This window comes from Triticum aestivum, chromosome 4B (assembly GCF_018294505.1).
Source record: "Triticum aestivum cultivar Chinese Spring chromosome 4B, IWGSC CS RefSeq v2.1, whole genome shotgun sequence".
NCBI lineage: Eukaryota > Viridiplantae > Streptophyta > Magnoliopsida > Poales > Poaceae > Triticum > Triticum aestivum.
The window spans coordinates 509,041,689-509,063,140 of record NC_057804.1 but is presented as its reverse complement, the minus strand read 5'-3'; the positions used below and the strand labels follow the sequence as shown (position 1 = coordinate 509,063,140).

General features: G+C 43.1%; 1 long non-coding RNA gene across 1 annotated transcript; it reads right to left on the bottom strand.

Annotated features, from left to right (window-relative positions):
- Positions 1-7,473: 7,473 nt before the first annotated feature.
- LOC123092971 (uncharacterized) lies at positions 7,474-10,641 on the bottom strand. Its single transcript, XR_006444964.1, has 6 exons — positions 10,334-10,641; positions 10,052-10,233; positions 9,815-9,948; positions 8,843-8,983; positions 8,508-8,563; positions 7,474-7,976 (listed from the first exon to the last, which is right to left on the bottom strand). It is a non-coding gene; the product is annotated as an uncharacterized lncRNA (long non-coding RNA).
- Positions 10,642-21,452: the final 10,811 nt, after the last annotated feature.

Below are 21,452 nucleotides of genomic sequence, written 5' to 3'. Positions count from 1 at the left end.
GATAGTGATGTTTCCCCAAAGTCATTGCCACCAAGCTGCTAGAGCTTCGTGATTAACTATAACATATCAGGGATAGATATGATGATCCTTGAAATATTCATGATGTTTGACACCGCGAAAGTAGAAATCAAGAAGGAGCATCAATTGTTGATGGTTGGTGAAACCACTAGTTTCAAGAAGGGCAAGGGAACAAAGGGATACTTCATGAAACGGCAATTCAGCTGCTGCTCTAGTGAAGAAACCCAAGGTTGAACCCAAACCCGAGACTAAGTGCTTCTGTAATAAGGGGAACAACCACTGGAGCAAGATTACCCTAGATACTTGGTGGATGAGAAGGCTGGCAAGGTCGATAGAAGTATATTGGATATACATTATGTTAATGTGTACTTTACTAGTACTCCTAGTAGCACCAGGGTATTAGATACCGGTTCGGTTGCTAAGTGTTAGTAACTCGAAATAAAAGCTACGGAATGAAACGGAGACTAGCTAAAGGTGAGCTGACGATATGTGTTGGAAGTGTTTCCAAGTTTGATGTGATCTAACATCGCATGCTCCCTCTACCATCAAGATTAGTATTAAACCTGAATAAGTGCTCTTGCACCTATAGGAATGGTTTATTGAATCTTGATCGTAGTGATACACATTTTCATGCCAAAAGATATAAGATAGTAATGATAGTACCACTTGCTTGTGGCACTGCCATGTAAGTCATATTGGTATAAAACGCATGAAGAAGCTCCATGTTGATGGATCTTTGGACTCACTCGTTTTTGAAAGGTTTGAGACATGCGAACCATGTCTATTGGTGTATGTGCATGAAGAAACTCCATGCAAATGGACCGTTTGGACTCACTTGATTTTGAATCACTTGAGATATGCAAATCATACCACATAGGCAAGATGACTGAAAAGCCTCGTTTTTCAATAAGATGGAACAAGATAGCAACTTTTTGGAAGTAACACATTTTGATGTGTGTAGTCCAATGAGTGCTGAGGCATGCAGTGAATATCGTTATGTTCTTACTTCACAGATGATTCGAGTAGATGTTGAATATATTTACTTGATGAAACACAAGTCTGAATTATTGAATGGTTCAAGTAATTTCAGAGTGAAGTAGCAGATCATTGTGACAAGAGGATAAAATGTCTATGATATGATCATAGATATGAATATCTGAGTTACGAGTTTTGGCACACAATTAAGACATTGTGGAAATTGTTTCGCAATTAATACCGCCTGGAACACCATAATGTGATGGTGTGTCCGAACATCATAGTTGCACCCTATTGAATATGGTGCGTACCATGATGTCTCTTATCGAATTACCACTATTGTTCATGGGTTAGGCATTAGAGACAACCACATTCACTTTAAATAGGGCACCACGTAATTCCGTTGAGATGACACCGTATGAATTATGGTTTAGAGAAACCTAAGTTGTCGTTTCTTAAAGGTTTGGGGCTGCGACGCTTATGTGAAAAAGTTTCAGGATTAAGCTCGAACCCAAAGCGGATAAAATGCATCTTCATAGGAAACCCAAAACAGTTGGGTATACCTCCTAATTCAGATCCGAAAGCAATATGAATTGTTTCTAGAATCGGGTCCTTTCTCGAGGAAAGGTTTCTCTCGAAAGAATTGAGTGGGAGGATGGTGGAGACTTGATGAGGTTATTGAACCGTCTCTTCAACTAGTGTGTGACAGGGCACAGGGAGTTGTTCCTGTGGCACCTACACCAATTGAAGTGGAAGCTTATGATATTGATCATGAAACTTCGGATCAAGTCACTACCGAACCTCGTAGGACGACAAGGACACGTACTACTTCGGAGTGGTAAGGTGATCCTGTCTTGGAAGTCATGTTGCTGGACAACAATAAACCTACGAGCTATGGAGAAGCGATGGTGGGCCCGGATTCCGATAAATGGCTCGAGGCCATAAAATCCGAGAACGGATCCATGGACTTTGGTGGACTTGCCCGATGATCGGCAAGCCATTGAGATAAATGGATCTTTAAGAAGAAGATGGACGTGGATGGTAATGTCACCATCTATGAAGCTTGACTTGTGGCAAAGAGTTTTCACAAGTTCAAGGAGTTGACTACGATGAGATTTTCTCATCCGTAGCGATGCTTAAAGTCCGTCGGAATCATGTTAGCATAAGCTGCATTTATGAAATCTGGCAGATGGATGTCAAAACGAGTTTCCTTACCAACTTTCGTAAGGAAAGGTTGTATGTGATACAATCAGAAAGGTTTTGTCAATCCTAAGGATGCTAAAAGGTATGCTAGCTCCAGCAATCCTTCTAAGGACTGGAGTAAGCATCTCGGAGTTGGAATGTGCGCTTTGATGAGATGATCAAAGATTTTGGTGTATACAAAGTTTATGAGAAACTTGTATTTCCAAAGAAGTGAGTGGGAGCACTGTAGAATTTCTGTAAAGCATATAGGGTTGTTTGAAAAGTGTTTTTCAATGGAAAACCTGGATTAGGCTACTTGAACAATAAGCATCAAGATCTATAAGATAGATCAAAATGCTTAATAATACTTTCAAATGAGCACATACCTTGACATGATCTTGAAGGTGTTCAAGATGTATCAGTCAAAGAAGAAGTTCTTGCCTGAATTGTAAGGTACGAAGTTAAGACTTAAAGCTCGACCTCGGCAGAAAAGAGAGAAAGGACGAAGGTCGTCCCCTATGCTTTAGACGTAGGCTCTACAGTATGCTATGCTGTGTACCGCACCTGAAGTGTGCCTTGCCATGAGTTAGTCAAGGGGTACAAGAGTGATCCATGAATGGATCACAGGACAGCGGTCAAAGTTATCCTTAGTAACTAGTGGACTAAGGAATTTTCTCGATTATGGAGGTGGTAAAAGAGTTCGTCGTAAAGGTTACCACGATGCAAGCTTGACACCTATCCAGATAGCTCTGAGTAGAGAGACCGGATACATATAATGGAGCAATAATTTAGAATAGCTCCAAGTAGAACAGTTGTTTGGAATAGCTCCAAATAGAGCGTGGTAGCTGCATCTAGGAGATGACATAGAGATTTGTAAAGCACACACGGATCTGAAAGGTTCAGACCCGTTGACTAAAACCTCTCTCACAAGCAACATGATCAAACATAAAACTCATTGAGTGTTAATCACATAGTGATGTGAACTAGACTACTGACTCTAGTAAACTCTTGGGTATTAGTCACATGGCGATGTGACCTGTGAGTGTTAATCACATGGCGATGTGAACTAGATTATTGACTCTAGTGCAAGTGGGAGACTGTTGGAAATATGCCCTAGAGGCAATAATAAAAGTATTATTATTATATTTCCTTGTTCATGATAATTGTCTTTTATTCAAGCTATAACTGTATTATCCGGAAATCGTAATACACGTGTGAATACATAGACCTCAATATGTCCCTAGTGAGCCTCTAGTTGACTAGCTCGTTGTGATCAACAGATAGTCATGGTTTCCTGGCTATGGACATTGGATGTCGTTGATAACGGGATCACATCATTAGGAGAATGATGTGATGGACAAGACCCAATCCTAAGACTAGCACAAAAGATCGTGTAGTTCATTTGCTAGAGCTTTGCCAATGTCAAGTATCTCTTCCTTTGACCATGAGATCGTGTAACTCCTGGATACCGTAGGAGTGCTTTGGGTGTATCAAACGTCACAACGTAACTGGGTGACTATAAAGGTGCACTACAGGTATCTCCGAAAGTATCTATTGTTTTATGCGGATCGAGACTGGGATTTGTCACTCCGTGTAAACGGAGAGGTATCTCTGGGCCCACTCGGTAGGACATCATCATATGCGCAATGTGACCAAGGAGTTGATCACGGGATGATGTGTTATGGAACGAGTAAAGTGACTTGCCGGTAACGAGATTGAATAAGGTATTGGATACCGACGATCGAATCTCGGGCAAGTAAAATACCGCTAGACAAAGGGAATTGTATACGGGATCGATTAAGTCCTTGACATCGTGGTTCATCCGATGATATCATCGTGGAACATGTGGGGGCCAACATGGGTATCCAGATCCCGCTGTTGGTTATTGACTGGAGAACGTCTCGGTCATGTCTGCATGTCTCCCGAACCCGTAGGGTCTACACACTTAAGGTTCGATGACGCTAGGGTTATAAAGGAAGCTTGTATGTGGTTACCGAATGTTGTTCGGAGTCCCGGATGAGATCCCGGACGTCACGAGGAGTTCCAGAATGGTCCGGAGGTAAAGATTTATATATAGGAAGTCCTGTTTCGGCCATCGGGACAAGTTTCGGGGTCATCGGTATTGTACCGGGACCACCGGAAGGGTCCCGGGGGCCCACCTGGTGGGGCCACCTGCCCCGGGGGGCCACATGGGCTGTAGGGGGTGCGCCTTGGCCTACATGGGCCAAGGGCACCAGCCCCAAGAGGCCCATGCGCCTAGGGAACCCTAGAGGGAAGAGTCCTCAAGGGGGAAGGCACCTCCGAGGTGCCTTGGGGAGGATGGACTCCTCCCCCCCCCCTCTTGGCCGCACCCCAAAACCCATCTAGGGCTGGCCGCCGCCCCTAGGGGGTGGGAAAACCCTAAAGGGGGCGCAGCCCCCTTCCCCCCTATATATATTGAGGCATGGGGCTGCCCATAACACGCGATTTGATCTCTCGTTGGTGCAGCCCTGCCCCTCTCCCTCCTCCTCTTCTCCCATGGTGCTTGGCGAAGCCCTGCGGGATTGACACGCTCCTCCACCACCACCACACCGTTGTGCTGCTGTTGGATGGAGTCTTCCTCAAACTCTCCCTCTCTCCTTGCTGGATCAAGGCGTGGGAGACGTCACCGGGCTGTACGTGTGTTGAACGCGGAGGTGCCGTCCGTTCGGCACTTGATCATCGGTGATTTGAATCACGACGAGTACGACTTCATCAACCCTGTTCACTTGAACGCTTCCGCTTAGCGATCTACAAGGGTATATAGATGCACTCTCCTTTCTACTCGTTGCTGGTCTCTCCATAGATAGATCTTGGTGTTATGTAGGAAATTTTTTGAATTTCTGCTACGTTCCCCAACAGCAACAATTTTGGTAATAACACGTATAGAGGAAATTTTAATCCTAGGCCATGTCCTAGTAATTCCTCTAATAATTATGTTAATTCCTACAACAATTCTTATTGCAATTTTAATAAGATGACCTCTGATTTTGAGAATAGTGTTAAAGAATTTACGAGTTCGCAAAAGATTTTCAATGCTTTGATTGAAGAAAAATTTCTCAAGATTGGTGATTTGGCTAGGAAAGTGGATAGAATTTCTCTTGATGTTGATTCTTTGAAACTTAAATCTATCCCACCTAAGCATGATATCAATGAGTCTCTCAAATCCATGAGAATTTCCATTGATGAGTGTAAAGAAACAACCGCTAAGATGTGTGCTAAAAAAGATTGGTTTGTAAAAGCTTATTCTTCTAGTTTTCATGACAATAATGATGAAGATCTAAAAGTGATTGATGCGACTCCTATTATATCTTTGTTTTACGATCTGAATCTTTATAAAGATGGGACTGGATATGATTCTATTGGGGAACGTAGCAATAATTCAAAATTTTCCTACGCGTCACCAAGATCAATCTAGGAGATGCTAGCAACGAGAGAGAGAGGGAGTGCATCTTCATACCCTTGAATATCGCAAAATCGAAGCGTTACAAGAACTCGGCTGATGGAGTCGTACTCACGGCGATTCAAATCGCAGAAGATCTGATCTAGCACCGAACGGACGGTGCCTCCGCGTTCAACACACGTACAGCCCGGGGATGTCTCCTCCTTCTTGATCTAGCAAGGGGAGAGGATAAGTTGAGGGACAGCTCTGGCAGCACGATGGCGTGGTGGTGGAGCTTGTGGTATTCCTGTAGGGCTTTGCCAAGCACTACGGAGGAGGAGGAAGAGTTGGACGAGGGAGGGGTTGCACCAGGGAAGGGGTGCAGGAGCCCTGCCACCCCCCACTATTTATAGGGGCAAGGTAGAGGGGGCTGGCCCCCTTAGATCCTATCTAGGGGGGGCAGGGGGAGTCTTGCCCCCCAAGTTAGGTGGGGGTGCCCCATTTAGGGTTTCCCCCAACCCTGGGCGCATGGGCCCTAGGGGGAGTTGGCGCCCAGCCCACCTAGGGGCTGGTTCCCCTCCATATTCAGCCCATAGGGCCCTCCGGGGCAGGTGGACCCTTCCGGTGGACCCCCGGAACCCCTTTGGTGGTCCCGGTACAATACCGGTAACCCCCTCAATACTTCCTGTGACCGAATAAGGACTTCCCATATGTAAATCTTCATCTCCGGACCATTCTGGAACTCTTCGTGACGTCCAGGATCTCATCCAGGACCCCGAACAACATTCAGTAACCACATACTATTTCCCATAACAACTGTAGCGTCACCGAACCTTAAGTGTGTAGACCCTACGGGTTCAGGAATCATGCAGACATGACTGAGATAGCTCTCCACCTAATAACCAACAGCGGTATCTGGATACCCATGTTGGCTCCCACATGTTCCACAATGATCTCATCGGATGAACCACGATGTCGGGATTCAATCAATCCCGTATAGAATTCCCTTTGTCCATGGGTATGTTACTTGCCCGAGATTCGATCGTCGGTATCCCAATACCTCGTTCAATCTCGTTACCGGCAAGTCTGTTTACTCGATCCGAAACGCATGATCCCGTGACTAACTCCTTAGTCACATTGAGCTCATTATGATGATGCATTATCGAGTGGGCCTAGAGACACCTCTCCGCCATACGGAGTGACAAATCCCAATCTCGATTCGTGCCAGCCCAACAGACACTTTCGGAGATACCTGTAGTGCACCTTTATAGCCACCCAGTTACGTTGTGACGTTTGGTACACCCAAAGCATTCCTACAGTATCCGAGAGTTTGCACAATCTCATGGTCTAAGGAAATGGTACTTGACATTAGAAAAGCTCTATCAAAACGAACTACACACTACAAGAGATGAGACCTACAGTGACGAGCCAAAAAATGTCATCAAGTAGCTAATAACGTCACACATTACCCCTGAGTGACGTTTTATGGGCGTCACGAGCATCATCACAGAATCCCCGTCACAGATTACTCTTAGTGACGCGCGCACAGAAAAATGTCACTGAAAATGGGATCTTCAATGACATTTTCTAGAACGTCAAGAAGTTGCTATTTCTGTGACGGCTGATAAATGTCACATGTTAGGGGCAAGGATGCGGTATTGTACCATATTCAATGACGGAGCAACGTCACTGACTTTATGCCACATCAACACCCTAGATTATCCCAATACTAGCTTCACTACTTTCATTATTGATGAAGATGATGCCATCAAAATATATTTACTTTACTTCAAATAATTTACAATTAATTATCAAATCCACTAATTGCAAATGCATATCTCCATAAGTATTTAATTCACATCATATTATATAAATAAGATAAGAGCCAAATCACATTATAAATTGAAATGAAAGACAAATCATATTATATATTCAATAATCTCAGCCGAATCATCCTCTAAATAGAAATAACAATAAAATAACACAAAATCAATTTTGACACGACAATAGACAAGACGAGAAGTACTCCCTCCGTCCGATAATATAAGAGCGTGGCAAAAAACGCTCTTATATTATGGGACAGAGGGAGTAATATTTAGATAACTAAAAGAAGACATGTGTTGTCCTCATGATTGCAATGTATATGACTCAGCAACTATTTGTCTATCACAAAACGATGGCCTTCATGCACGATCATGTTGATAGATTTGTTTGTTGAGTTTGCTTGAGCCCTTAAGAGAAACCAATCAGGTTATCCATCCCCTGTTGCTTCTTTTCACAGTCTTCATTCTTCTTTTGTTGGCTCTTCTTCATAGCTTTCAATTCTTCTTGATGCTTCCTCTACATCTCTTCAAATGCTCTATCTCGTGCTTCAAATCTCTCTGCTAACTCCTCCCACTGCCTATAAATTGACAAAGCACAACGTGTTTAATCTTAATGAGATGAAAAACATAGAAGATAACAAGGTATAAGAGTACCACTAACAAGCTTACAATCTACAAAAATATGAATCTATGTGCCAATGAAACAGTAAACGTAAGAATAACTCGTACTATACTGCCCTATAACTCAAGCATACAAGATAACAATGTGGATTCACTCGCCTATATCATTCTGCTAAAAAGCAAGCAGATACTGGATTTCAAGATTAAAAACCATACAATACCATGCTATTCCCATGCCTCTGTGTTGCAGCAACAACAACCACTCAACAAACAAGTTATTTCCTTTTATCTTACTTTGGATGACTGGATTTGGATCAAGAACTCCTTAGGTGCAACGTTCGTTACAAGAATTGAGGATGAAGTCTTATCCCCCCCCCCCACACACACACACACATTTGTGTTTTCAGTTTCGCTGTCATGAGTGCACTGTGCACACCGAAGCAGGCTAAAAGGAACAACAATAACACAAAGAGAAACAAGACAAATACCTGTCGTTTGCAACTTTTGCCTCTCTATCCTTCTGTTCAATTCTTTCTTGAGGTGTCTGGGTCAAACAAGTCGAGTAAAACAAGGAAGTGAATCTCCACTAACTTATGCAATGCTAGCACTAGTTTAAATAGGAACATAGTGCATAGAGAAATCATCATCTAGACTAATTAGGAGAGTTAAAGAGTGGAGGACAGAAAATGTGAATCAATTTTACTCAATTGTTTGTGATACGTATGGTGCACAGTGACACACATGATACAAGCAAGGCGAAATTAGATCCAATGAATGCACATTGTACATATTATTTAAGATGTAGGTGTGCATGATATATTACCATTAATTTGGACACAGTAAGAGCGACCTACTCTTCATCTCTCAAAACCTCTTCCTGTACATGGGCCTCCTCTTCAGCATCTGGTTCATACTCCAAGTCACTGCGATCATCGACACCTCGAGCATTTGTGTCGGTTGCGCACTAGAGGCAGTTGGACCAAAATGTTCAGAGAAATAGCAAAAAGTATACAATTGTTGTAGCTGCTGGCATAGTTTACAAAACCAAAAAGTTTAGCATACTGTTTCAAGATTAAGGCTTGGTAGATGGTGTTGTATGTTTGTGAAGTAGGAGCAGCGGTTTTACACAGTTGAGCATGTTAGAATATAGTCAAAAAGTGAAGTTTCCCATGTATTAGCTTTTATCAAGTCCTGGGCCTACTGAAAATACTTGTGGGCTTCATATTAAGTTTAGTTCTATTTTATCTGGCAGTAGAGGGAAAAGTACATTCGTACAGGGCTATACAGTGTAGTTTCAGTTTTTATTCGGTTTTGACAATACTAGTTAAGGACCATTTATGGGGCAGCAGAACCACAAGCAGGCTATAGGATTCAGGTTTTAGCATAGATAAAGTACTTGCATATAGAAGCTAGTTTATTCAGGCATGTGGATACAAGGATACAAGAATGTGTTGCTTCCTGCTTGTACTTAGTTCTCCTTTTATAGTTTAGTTCATGTGTTTAGGTTTGTCTGATTATGACACCATACAGAAATCAAGAGGATCTAGTTTTTTTCATTACAGCATGGTACAGCCATCAGATGGTTATCATATAATTTTCTTCTATATGCAAGAGTAGCCATACAAGCATGTGGCTGCAAAAGAAATCTCTCAGTAGTAGCATATATTCAGGTTCTGCCCATTTAGCATTGCAGGCTGTAGCAAATGCAAAACCATGTTCAGTACTGCATTTTTGCACACCTATCATAGGATGTCAATTTGCAAGTTTAAAATATTTCCAAAAAGATATAGCTCACCATCGGGTTGGACCTAAACCGTCAATTAGGACCTTCAATGAGCAAAAGATTGTCGCGCCATGTCCGGATGCGGACAACCAATCACAGGCCCGTGGGACAGGGGATGGTGGACCTGTGAGCCTAGCAGCATCCACCTGTTAGGGACGTAAAGAGAAGGAGTAAGCTCCAAGTTGATGGTTTATGTAACTTGTAAAACTGAAACTCTGAATTCGTCTCCATTACCACTCTGGATCTCACCTACTCTCTATCATCTACCTGACATTGGTGCTTTTCTCACCCAAATCCCTTCACTGTATCTTGGTGATCCCTTAGCTTTAGAGCTGGGACACCACAGAGACCTTCCTATGAATTTTTTACTTTGGGGAAAGAAAGCAAGAGCCAGAGGTTCAGGCCCTTTAACCATCGCGGGTTGTGGCATCCTAAATAACGAGAAGGGCAGGATGATTAGTGGTATGCATGAATCCTAATCACTGAACACTAAGGGCTTGCGGGATTAGGAGGGCGTGATGAGAAAATTACCATGAGCCTTCGCCGTTGCCTGCAACTGGTGGGGAAAGAGAGCAGGGTGCTCGTGGGGAGGGTTGATGCGGTGGATCCGAGCTTGGCCGGTGGGGCGGCCTCCTCTAATCCGTCGTCGTCGGTCGCTGCAATCAGGGGGAGATAGAGCAGAGTGCTCATGGGGCTGCTTGATGAGGGGGATCCGAGCTCGGCCGGCGGGGCGGCCTTCCCCAATCTGCCGGCGCTGATTGCTACAGTCGTGGGATATGACAGATGAGAGACGGTTGAATCTGACGAGAAAATGCCGGGTTAGCGGTGGGTTTTTTTTTCAGGGGAGTTAGCGGTGGCTTTTAACTCCGCCTATGTTGTCTCAACATAGCCGGTCCCAAGCCCGGGTAAAGGAGGAGGGTTGTGATAGGCTTGGCGAGCCAACGTAAAAACTCAGCCACTCTTATGGAAATGAAACCCAAATTTATAAGATTAGAATGTCAAGAGAGGGCGGGGTCGACCGATTTTGACATGGGAGGAGTCCGTTAAGAGAGACCTGAAGGATTGGAGTATCGACAAAGAGCTAGCTATGGACAGGGGTGCGTGGAAGCTTGCTATCCATGTGCCAGAGCCATGAGTTAGTTGCGAGATCTTATGGGTTTCACCTCTAGCCTACCCCAACTTGCTTGGGACTAAAGGCTTTGTTGTCGTTGTTGTTGTTGGAGTTAGCGGTGGCTTTTAGCGGTGCCTCTTCGTGGGCGAAATAAAAGGAAAGATTTTGGCTGGGTCTTTTGGTGGGGAGATGGTATATTTGCAGAACTTATTTTCCACATAATATTATGTAATTTATCTAATTCAAAATATGTAGCAAATGATTATTAGAAAAAGTAAATCTTACATAGACATTTTTCCTGAAGTTAATCTTACATACACATTATGATGTGGTATTATTCATGTAGTGTTTTTTGGAGAAACGTAAACAAAAATTCAGCAGACTAGCTTGAACTCGTGACATCAAACCCTGTATGGAACTCTTTTATTTTAGGATGTATAAAACCCTTTTTTTAAGATGTATAAAACTATTTTTGATCACAAGCTCTTGCTCACAGTAGCATGTGAATAGACATGAGGTCGTTCGGTGACTGTACACAACTTCTTTGGTCGGACACAAACACGCTAATCAATCATCCTAGAAATTGTGCCTATTGTTATGTAATTATCCATGATACACACATTTTTCCGCCTACCACTACCTACCATTTTTGCTTTTGAGAGAGAACAAAACAACTAGAACGTCATATGCATCACCTCACGAACACCCGTAATAACCTTTTTTCCCTGCCACTGACTATTTATATTAGATAAAACAAAATAATTACATCGCTATAATCTGTGAAAAACAATGGTGGTTCTCATTGTCAACATTGATGTGTGGGTCCTACCATTCAATAACCCGTGAAGCAACTATAGTGGGTCCCACTTCTGACGTTACATGACGAAGAAATGAGCGTCACACATTCATAATATTTGGTGACTCTAATAGGTTCGTCGTGAAAATTACCAAATTGTCATGGAAATTAGCAGATCGGTGGTACTCAACCACCGAGGCAATTTTGTGACGTTAACCGTCACTGATTCATGGTGATCCGTGATGCCGCCTGTAAAATGTCACACATTAGGTATTTGTGTGACATTGTGCACCATCGTCACAAGGATTTACGTCACGGTATCTTAATTTTCTTGTAGTGACACGATCTTGTGCTATGCTTAGGATTGGGTCCTGTCCATCACATCACTCTCCTAATGATGTGATCCCGTTATCAATGACATCCATGGTCAGGAAACCATAACCATCTATTGATCAACGAGCTAGTCAACTAGAGGCTCACTAGGGACATGTTGTGGTCTATGTATTCACACATGTATTACGGTTTCCAGTTAATACAATTATAGCATGAACAATAGACAATTATCATGGGCTAGGAAATATAATAATAACCATTTTTTTATTGCCTCTAGGGCATATTTCCAACAGTATCCCACTTGCACTAGAGTCAATAATCTAGTTCACATCACTATGTGATTGTAATGAATCCAACACCCATGGGGTTTGACCATAACTCGCTTGTGAGAGTGGTTATTAGCCAACGGGTCTGAACCTTTCAGATCCGTGTGTGCTTTACAAATCTCTATGTCATCTTGTAGATGCAGCTACCACACGCTATTTGGAGCTATTCCGAATAACTACTCTACTATATGAATCCGGTTTACTACTCACAGTCATCCAGATTAGTGTCAAAGTTTGCATCGACGTAACCCTTTACGACGAACTCTTTTATCACGTCCATAATCGAGAAAATTCCTTAGTCCACTGGTTACTAAGGATAACTTTGACCGCTGTCATGTGCTCCATTCCTGGATCACACTTGTACCCCTTGACTGACTCATGGCAAGGCACACTTCAGGTGCGGGACACAGCATATTATACTGTAGTGCCTATGTGTAGCGACCCGACCTCAGATGGTCAAGTCTCTGTGCTTCCGTGCCATTCCTGGATCGGTAATGCTGACACACACAGTACTCGAAGGATTTATAACAGAGTAGCAATCACACACTTATTACATCGAATGTCTCAAAAGAGAACTTATTACAATAATATGGCTTAAGGCCATCTAATGCGATAACAGCGGAAGGCTTGGAAGATAAAGTGAGTCCATCAACTCCAATGGCATAGCTGAGCTGCACGGCAACGACCTACGAACCTTACTCCTCGTCTGAAAAGTCTGCAACATAATACGTTGCAGCCCGAGAACGGGTCAACACATGGAATATGCTGGCAATGTAACACAAAAGAGCAATGACAGAATAATACTACCACTACATGCATATTTGGCCGGTGGAAAGCTCTATGGTTACAGTTTTGCGAAAAGCCAATTTTTCCCTACTACAAAGGAATAAATTTTAATTTAACTATCATGGTGGTTGAAACATCATTTGAGAAGGTAACCCCAACTCAATGATCCCAATTAAAATAGTTAACAACCCAGCAAGTTTAATTAGAAGTGTTGAGATACATGCGAATACTCAAGTACTAGATACTTAGAATTGTCCATAACCGGGGACACGGCTAACCATGATTTGATTGTACACTCTGCAGAGGTTTGCCCACTTTTCCCCGCAAGACTCGATCGCCTCCGTTGATTCCTCGCACTACAAGATGTTTGAGAAACGGATGACCGAGACACAGTCTTTCAGAAACATTAACTCTCTACTCCGGGCAGACCATACCGAACCTACAAACCCACTACCTGCTGATCCACCTCTTCAAGAGCTTCACGTAACTTACTCAACTATGCTAGAGCCCATAATAGCTTGCGGCTGCACACGGAAGTTTCTAGCATGAATAGACCCAGTTCCCTTTGAGCCTGGGTGGCGGTCCATAGGAGAATCACACGGTAACCCCGGGATTTCCAAAACAAAAACAGGCAATCACTGGATACCCCAGGTGCCTCAATCCACCCAGATGTGTATTAAAGTTGCCACCTTAAGTAAACCATTAATTTAACAATCTCACATCTGTCATGGAAATCACTCAAACCCAATCCATGTCTACGAGCATAGCATGGCAAAATAAGTAACGCGTAGAAGTAACTCCCAAGGGTTTGATGATAAACAGCGCAATAGGTTCTACCTCAGAAACTACTTCCCAAAACCCACATATTAAAGACATCCTAGTCATGCAATGTTTGAGGATTGAAACTAATGGATAAAAACTGGGTATGAAAAGAGTATGATCAATATGTTAATTGCCTTGCTGACGATCCGTGAATCCTAGAGACTCGCAGTAACACGCTTCACACTCCGGGAACTCTATCGCAAACAAACAATAACATACATAAGAAACAAGCAAAGATAAACAAGTAGAACTCCAAATAAAAGAGTTTGACCGGAGAATTCAACTTAAGAACTCCGGTTTGCAAAAAGAATCAAATCAAACGGAACAACGAAACTCAAACGGCGAGAGAAACAAGATCCGTTAACTAATCTGAACTAGGTCGAATTTTACAGAGATAAAACTTGTTTGAGTTGATTAATCAGGAAGAGGGTTTCGAGATGAAACTCCAGGCGCTTGAATCGCCTGATTCCGACAAACAATCAAAAAGATAAACAGGTTTGAACATCGGATCAGAAATCGCGATCAGAATAATCGCGGAATAAATCCGATGAAAAGAAAAACGACGAACGTTCGTTCGTTAGCAGAAACTAAACGATGAACATGTTCGTTAAAACGAACGAACGAGCGAACGCTCGCTAAATAAATAAATCAGAGAAATAAAATCGATCTAAAAAAACGAACTAGGGTTTTTCTAAAAAAACGAAGGGGTTTTATTCGGAAAAGAAAACCGGCGGCGAGGTGGCTACCTCTGCCGAGGTCGTCCGGCAGGGCGGGCGGCTCCGGCGGGGCTCGGCGAGGGGCGGCGGGGCTCGGCGGGGCGGCGGCGGCTCGGCGAGACGGCGAGGCGGTGGCGGCTCGGCGCGGGCGGCGGCGGCTGCGGGCGGCGACGGCTGCGCGGGGCGGCGGCGGCTGCGGGCGGCGGCGGCGGCGGTGGCTTAGAGGGGGGGTGGCGGCGTATATAAAGGGGCGGGGCGGCGACTTGGAGGAGGGGGCAAGGCGGCGCGGGAGGCGGAGTCCCACTCGGACTCCGGTGCGAGTGCGGCGGCGGCGGCGCGCACGCGCAAGGCGGTGGCGGCGGCTGGCTGGGCCGGCCTGCTCGGCTGGGCCCTCGGCCCAGTCAGGCGCGGGGTTTTTTTTTAAAAACGGTTCCGCCGACTAAGAAAAATCCTAAAAGAATAAAATAAAAATCTAAAAATTCCAAAATAAGTTTTCTCCGTCTAAATGGAATATTTAGAACACGATGAACTTTTCTTGGCCCCTAAAATGCAATTTTTAAAACATGCAATTTTTCTCTAGGGCAAATAAAATTCCGAATAAACTCCAATAAAATCCAAATAATGATTTTAACATTTTTCCTCCGATATTTCAATTATTTTGGAGAAGTCATATTATCTCCCCTCATTTATTATTGTAAAATGAAATATTTTCGGGAGAGAAAAATAATTAAAATTAAAATCCTCGTCTTCAGTATTTGATAAAATCAAATATGAGAATTGAAAAATCCCCAACACTCTCCGAAGGTCCTTGAGTTGCTTAGGATTTCGAGGATTGCAAACGAAAAAGGCAATAAAATATGATATGCATAGATGACCTATGTATAACATGCCAAATTTGAAATTTGGGATGTGACACTATGTCTAAAGCATAGGGGATGACCTTCATCCTTTCTATCTCTTCTACCATGGTCAGGTCCTGAGTCTTACTCAATACTCACACCTTATAACATAGCCAAGAACTCCTTCTTTGCCGATATATTTTGAACTCCTTCAAAATCTTGTCACGATATGTATTCATTTGAAAGTACTATTAAGCATTTTTGATCTATCCTTATAGATATTGATGCTCAATGTTCAAGTAGCTTAATCCAGCTTTTCATTGAAAAACACCTTTCAAACATCCCTATATGCTTTCCATAAATTCTACATCATTTCCGATCAACAATATGTCAACAACATATGCTCATCGGAAATTCTATAGTGCTCCCACTCACTTCTTTGGAAATACAAGTTTCTCATAAACTTTGTATAAACCCAAAATCTTTGATCATCTCATCAAAGCGTATATTCCAACTCCGAGATGCTTACTGAAGTCCTTCGAAGGATAGCTGGGGCTTTGCATACTTGTTAGCATCTTTTAGGATTGACAAAAGCTTCTGGTTGTATCATATACAACGTTTCCTCAAGAAAAACATTGAGGAAACAATTTTTTGACATCCTATCTGCAAGATTTCATAAATAATGCAATAATTGCTAATATAATTCCAACAAACTTTAGCGTCACTACGAGTGAGACAGTCTCATCGTAGTCAACTTCTTGAACTTGTCGGAAAACATCTTAGCGACTAGTCGAGCTTTCTTAATGGTGACACTTACCATCATCGTCCGTCTTCCTTTTAAAATTCATCTGTACCCAACATACTTACGACCATCAAGTAGTTCTTCCAAAGTCTACACTTTGTTTTCATACATAGATCCTCTCTCGGAATTTATGGCCTCGAGCCATTCGTTGGAATCCGGGCCCACCATCGCTTCTCCATAGCTCGTAGGTTCATTGTTGTCTAGCAACATGACCTTCAAGACAGGATTGCGTACTACTCTGAAGTAGTATGCATCATTGTCGACCTACGAGGTTTGGTAGTGACTTGATCTGAAGTTTCATGATCACTGTCATCAACTTCCACTTCAATTGGTGTAGGCGCCATAGGAACAGCTACATGTGCCCTGCTACACACTAGTTGAAGTGACAATTCAATAACCTCATCAAGTCTCCACCATCCTCCCACTCAATTCTTTCGAGAGAAACTTTTCCTCTAGAAAGGACATGTTTCCAAAAACAATCAATTTTGCTTCTGGATCTGAAATAGGAGGTATACCCAACTATTTTGGGTGTCCTATATGCATTTATCCGCTTTGGGTTCGAGCTTATTAGGCTAAAAGTTTTTCACATAAGCGCCGGAGCCCCAAACTTTTAAGAAACGACAGCTTAGGTTTCTCTAAACCATAGTTCATACGGTGTTATCTCAACGGAATTACGTGGTGCCCTATTTAAAGTGAATGTGGTTGTCTCTAATGCCTAACCCATAAGCGATAGTGGTAATTCAGTAAGAGACATCATGGTATGCCCCATATACAATAGGGTGCATCTATGATGTTCGAACACACCATCACACTATGGTGTTCCAAGCGATATTAGTTGTGAAACAATTTCCACAATGTTTTAATTGTGTAGCAAACTTGCAACTCAGATATTCATCTCTATGATCATATCATAGACATTTTATCCTCTTGTCACGAAGATCTTCAACTTCACTCTGAACTTACTTGAACCTTTCAATAATTCAGACTTGTGTTTCATCAAGTAAATATACTTAGCATCTACTTAAATCATTTGTGAAGTAAGAGCATAACGATATCGACTACGTACCTCAACACTCATTGGACTGCACACATCAAAATGTATTACTTCCAACAAGTTGCTTTCTTATTCCATCTCACTGAAAACGAGGCATTTCAGTCATCTTGCCCATGTGGTATGATTTGCATGTATCAAGTGATTCAAAATCAAGTGAGTCCAAACGATCCATCTGTATGGAGGTTCTTCATGCGTTTTATACCAATATGACTCAAATGGCAGTGCCACTAGTAGGTGGTACTATCATTACTATCTTATATCTTTTGGCATGAACATGTGTATCACTACGATCGAGATTCAATAAACCATTCATTTTAGGTGCGAGACCATTGAAGGTATTATTCAAATAAACAGAGTAACCATTATTCTCCTTAAATGAATAACCATATTGCAGTAAACATAATCCAATAATGTCTATGCTCAACGCCAACACCAAATAACAATTATTTAGGTTTGACACAAATCCCGATGGTAGAGGGAGCGTGCAATGTTTGATCAGATCAACCTTGGAAACACTTCCAACACATATCGTCATCTTACCTTTAGCTAGTCTCCGTTTATTCCGTAGCTTTTTATTTCGACTTACTAACACTTAGCAACTGAACCGATATCTAATACCCTGATGCTACTAGGAGTACTAGTAAAGTACACATTAATATAATGTATATCCAATATACTTCTGTCGACCTTGCTAGCCTTCTCATCTACCAAGTATCTAGGGTAGTTTTGCTTCAGTTACCGTTCCCCTCATTACAGAAGCACTTAGTCTCGGGTTTGGGTTCAACCTTGGGTTTCTTCACTAGAGGAGCAACTGATTTGCCGTTTGATGAAGTATCCCTTCTTGCCCTTGCCCTTCTTGAAACTAGTGGTTTTACAAACCATCAACAATTGATGCTCGTACTTCATTTCTACTTTCACGATATCAAATGTCACGAATAGCTCAAGGATCAACATATCTACCCCTGATATGTTATAGTTCATCACGAAGCTCTAGTAGCTTGGTGGCAGTGACTTTGGAGAACCATCACTATCTCATCTGGAAGATTAACTCCCACTCGATTAAAGCAATTGTAGTACTCAGACAATCCGAGCACATGCTCAATGATTGAGCTTTTCTCCCTTTGTTTGCAGGCTAAGAAACCTTTCGGAGGTCTCATACCTCTTGACGTGGGCACGAGCCTGAAATCACAATTTCAGCTCTCCGAACATCTCATATGTCCCGCAACGTTTCAAAAATGTCTTCAGTGCCTTAATTCTAAACCATTTAACATTACGCACTCAACTATCACATAGTCATCAAAACGTGTATGTCAGATGTTCGCAACATCCACAGATGACGCTCGGGGTATAGCACACCGAGCGGTGCATTAAGGACATAAGCCTTGTACGCAGCAATGAGGACAATCCTCAGTTTACGGACATAGCCCGCACAATTGCTACTATCAACATTCAACTAAATTTTCTCTAGGAAGATATCTAAAATAGTAGAACTACAGCATAAGCTACTCCATAATTTGCAAAGACCTTTTTACTATGTTCATGATATTTAAGTTCATCTAATCAAATTATATAATGAACTCCCACTCAGATAGACATCCCTCTAGTCATCTAAGTGACACATGATCTGAGTCAACTAGGCCGTGTCCGATCATCACGTGAGACGGACTAGTCATCATCGGTGAACATCTTCATGTTGATCGTATATAGTATACAACTCATGTTCAACCTTTCGGTCTCTTGTGTTCCGAGGCCATGTCTTTACATGCTAGGCTCGTCAAGCGAACCTAAGTGTTTTGCATGTGTAAATCTGGCTTATACCCGTTGTATGCGGACGTTAGAATCTATCACACCTGATCATCACGTGGTGCTTCGAAACAACGAACTTACGCAACGGTGCACAGTTAGGGGGAACACTTTCTTGAAATTTTAGTGAAGGATCATCTTATTTATGCTACCGTCGTTCTAAGCAAATAAGATCTAAACATGACAAAGATCACATGCAAATCATGCGCCTTTGATCTCCATCTTTGAGGCACTGCATGATCACCTTCGTCACCGGCATGACACCATGATCTCCATCATCATGATCTCCATCATCGTTTCTTCATGAAGTTGTCTCGCCAACTATTACTTCTACTACTATGGCTAACGGTTAGCAATAAAGTAAAGTAATTACATGGCGTTTTCAATGACACACAGGTCATACAGTAAAATTAAGACAACTCCTATGGCTCCTGCCAGTTGTCATACTCATCGACATGCAAGTCGTGATTCCTATTACAAGAACATGATCAATCTCATACATCACATATATCATTCATCACATCCTTTTGGCCATATCACGTCACATAGCATACCCTGCAAAAACAAGTTAGACGTCCTCTAATTGTTGTTTAATGTTTTATGTGGCTGCTATGGGTTTCTAGCAAGAACATTTCTTACCTACGCAAAAACCAGAACGGTGATATGCCAATTGCTATTTACCCTTCATAAGGACCCTTTTCATCGAATCCGATTCGACTAAAGTGGGAGAGACAGACACCCGCTAGCCACCTTATGCAACAAGTGCATGTCAGTCGGTGGAACCTATCTCACGTAAGCGTATGTGTAAGGTCGGTCCGGGCCGCTTCATCGCACAATGTTGCCGGACTAAGATAGGACTAGTAATGGTAAGCAAATTGAACAAACCATCGCCCACAACTACTTGTGTTCTACTCGTGCATAGAATCTACGCATAGACCTAGCTCATGATGCCACTGTTGGGGAACATAGCAAGAATTCAAAATTTTCCTACGCTTCAGCAAGATCAATCTAGGAGATGCTAGCAACAAGAGAGAGAGGGAGTGCATCTTCATACCCTTGAAGATCACTAAATGGAAGTGTTACAAGAACGCGGTTGATGGAGTCGTACTCGCGGCGATTCAATGGAAGATCCGATCTAGCACCGAATGGATGGCGCCTCCGCGTTCAACACACGTACATCCCGGGGATGTCTCCTCCTTCTTGATCCAGCAAGGGGAGAGGAGATGTTGAGGGAGAGCTCCAGCAGCATGACGGCATGGTGGTGGAGCTTCTGGTATTTCTGCAGGGCTTCGCCAAGCACTACGGAGGAGGAGGAAGAGTTCGAGGAGGAGGGGCTGCGCCAGGGAAAGGGTGCAGCAGCCCTCCAACCCCTACTATTTATAGGGGCAAGGGAGAGGGGTCCGGCCCCCTTAGATCCTATCTAGGGGGGGGGGGCAGGGGGGAGTCATGCCCCCCAAGCTAGGTGGGGGTGCCCACCTTAGGGTTTCCCCCAACCCTAGGCACATGGGCCCTAGGGGGAGTTGGCGCCAAGCCAACCTAGGGGATGGTTCCCCTCCATATTCAGCCCATAGGGCCCTCCAGGGCAGGTGGACCCTCCCGACGGACCCCCGGAAACCCTTCGGTGGTCCCGGTACAATACTGGTAACCCCCTGAATACTTCCGGTTACCAAATAAGGACTTCCCATATATAAATATTCATCTCCGGACCATTCCGGAACTCCTCGTGACATCCGGGTTCTCATCCGGGACTCCTAACAACATTCTATAACCACATACTATTGCCCATAGCCACTCTAGGATCACCGAACCTTAAGTGTGTAGACCCTACGGGTTCAGGAATCATGCAGCGATGATCTCATCGGATGAACCACGATGTCGGGGATTCAATCAATCACATATACAATTCGCTTTGTCCGTCGGTATGTTACTTGCCTGAGATTCGATTGTCGGTATCCCAATACCTCGTTCAATCTCGTTACCGGCAAGTCTTTTTACTCGTTCCGTAACACATGATCCCGTGACTAACTCCTTAGTCACATTGAGCTCATTATGATGATGCATTACTGAGTGGGCCCAGAGACACCTCTCTGTCATACGGAGTGACAAATCCTTGTCTCGATTCGTGCCAACCCAACAGACACTTTCGGAGATACCTGTAGTGCATCTTTATATCCACCCAGTTATGTTATGACATTTGGTACACCCAAAGAATTCCTACGGTATCCGGGAGTTTGCACAATCTCATGGTCTAAGGAAATGATA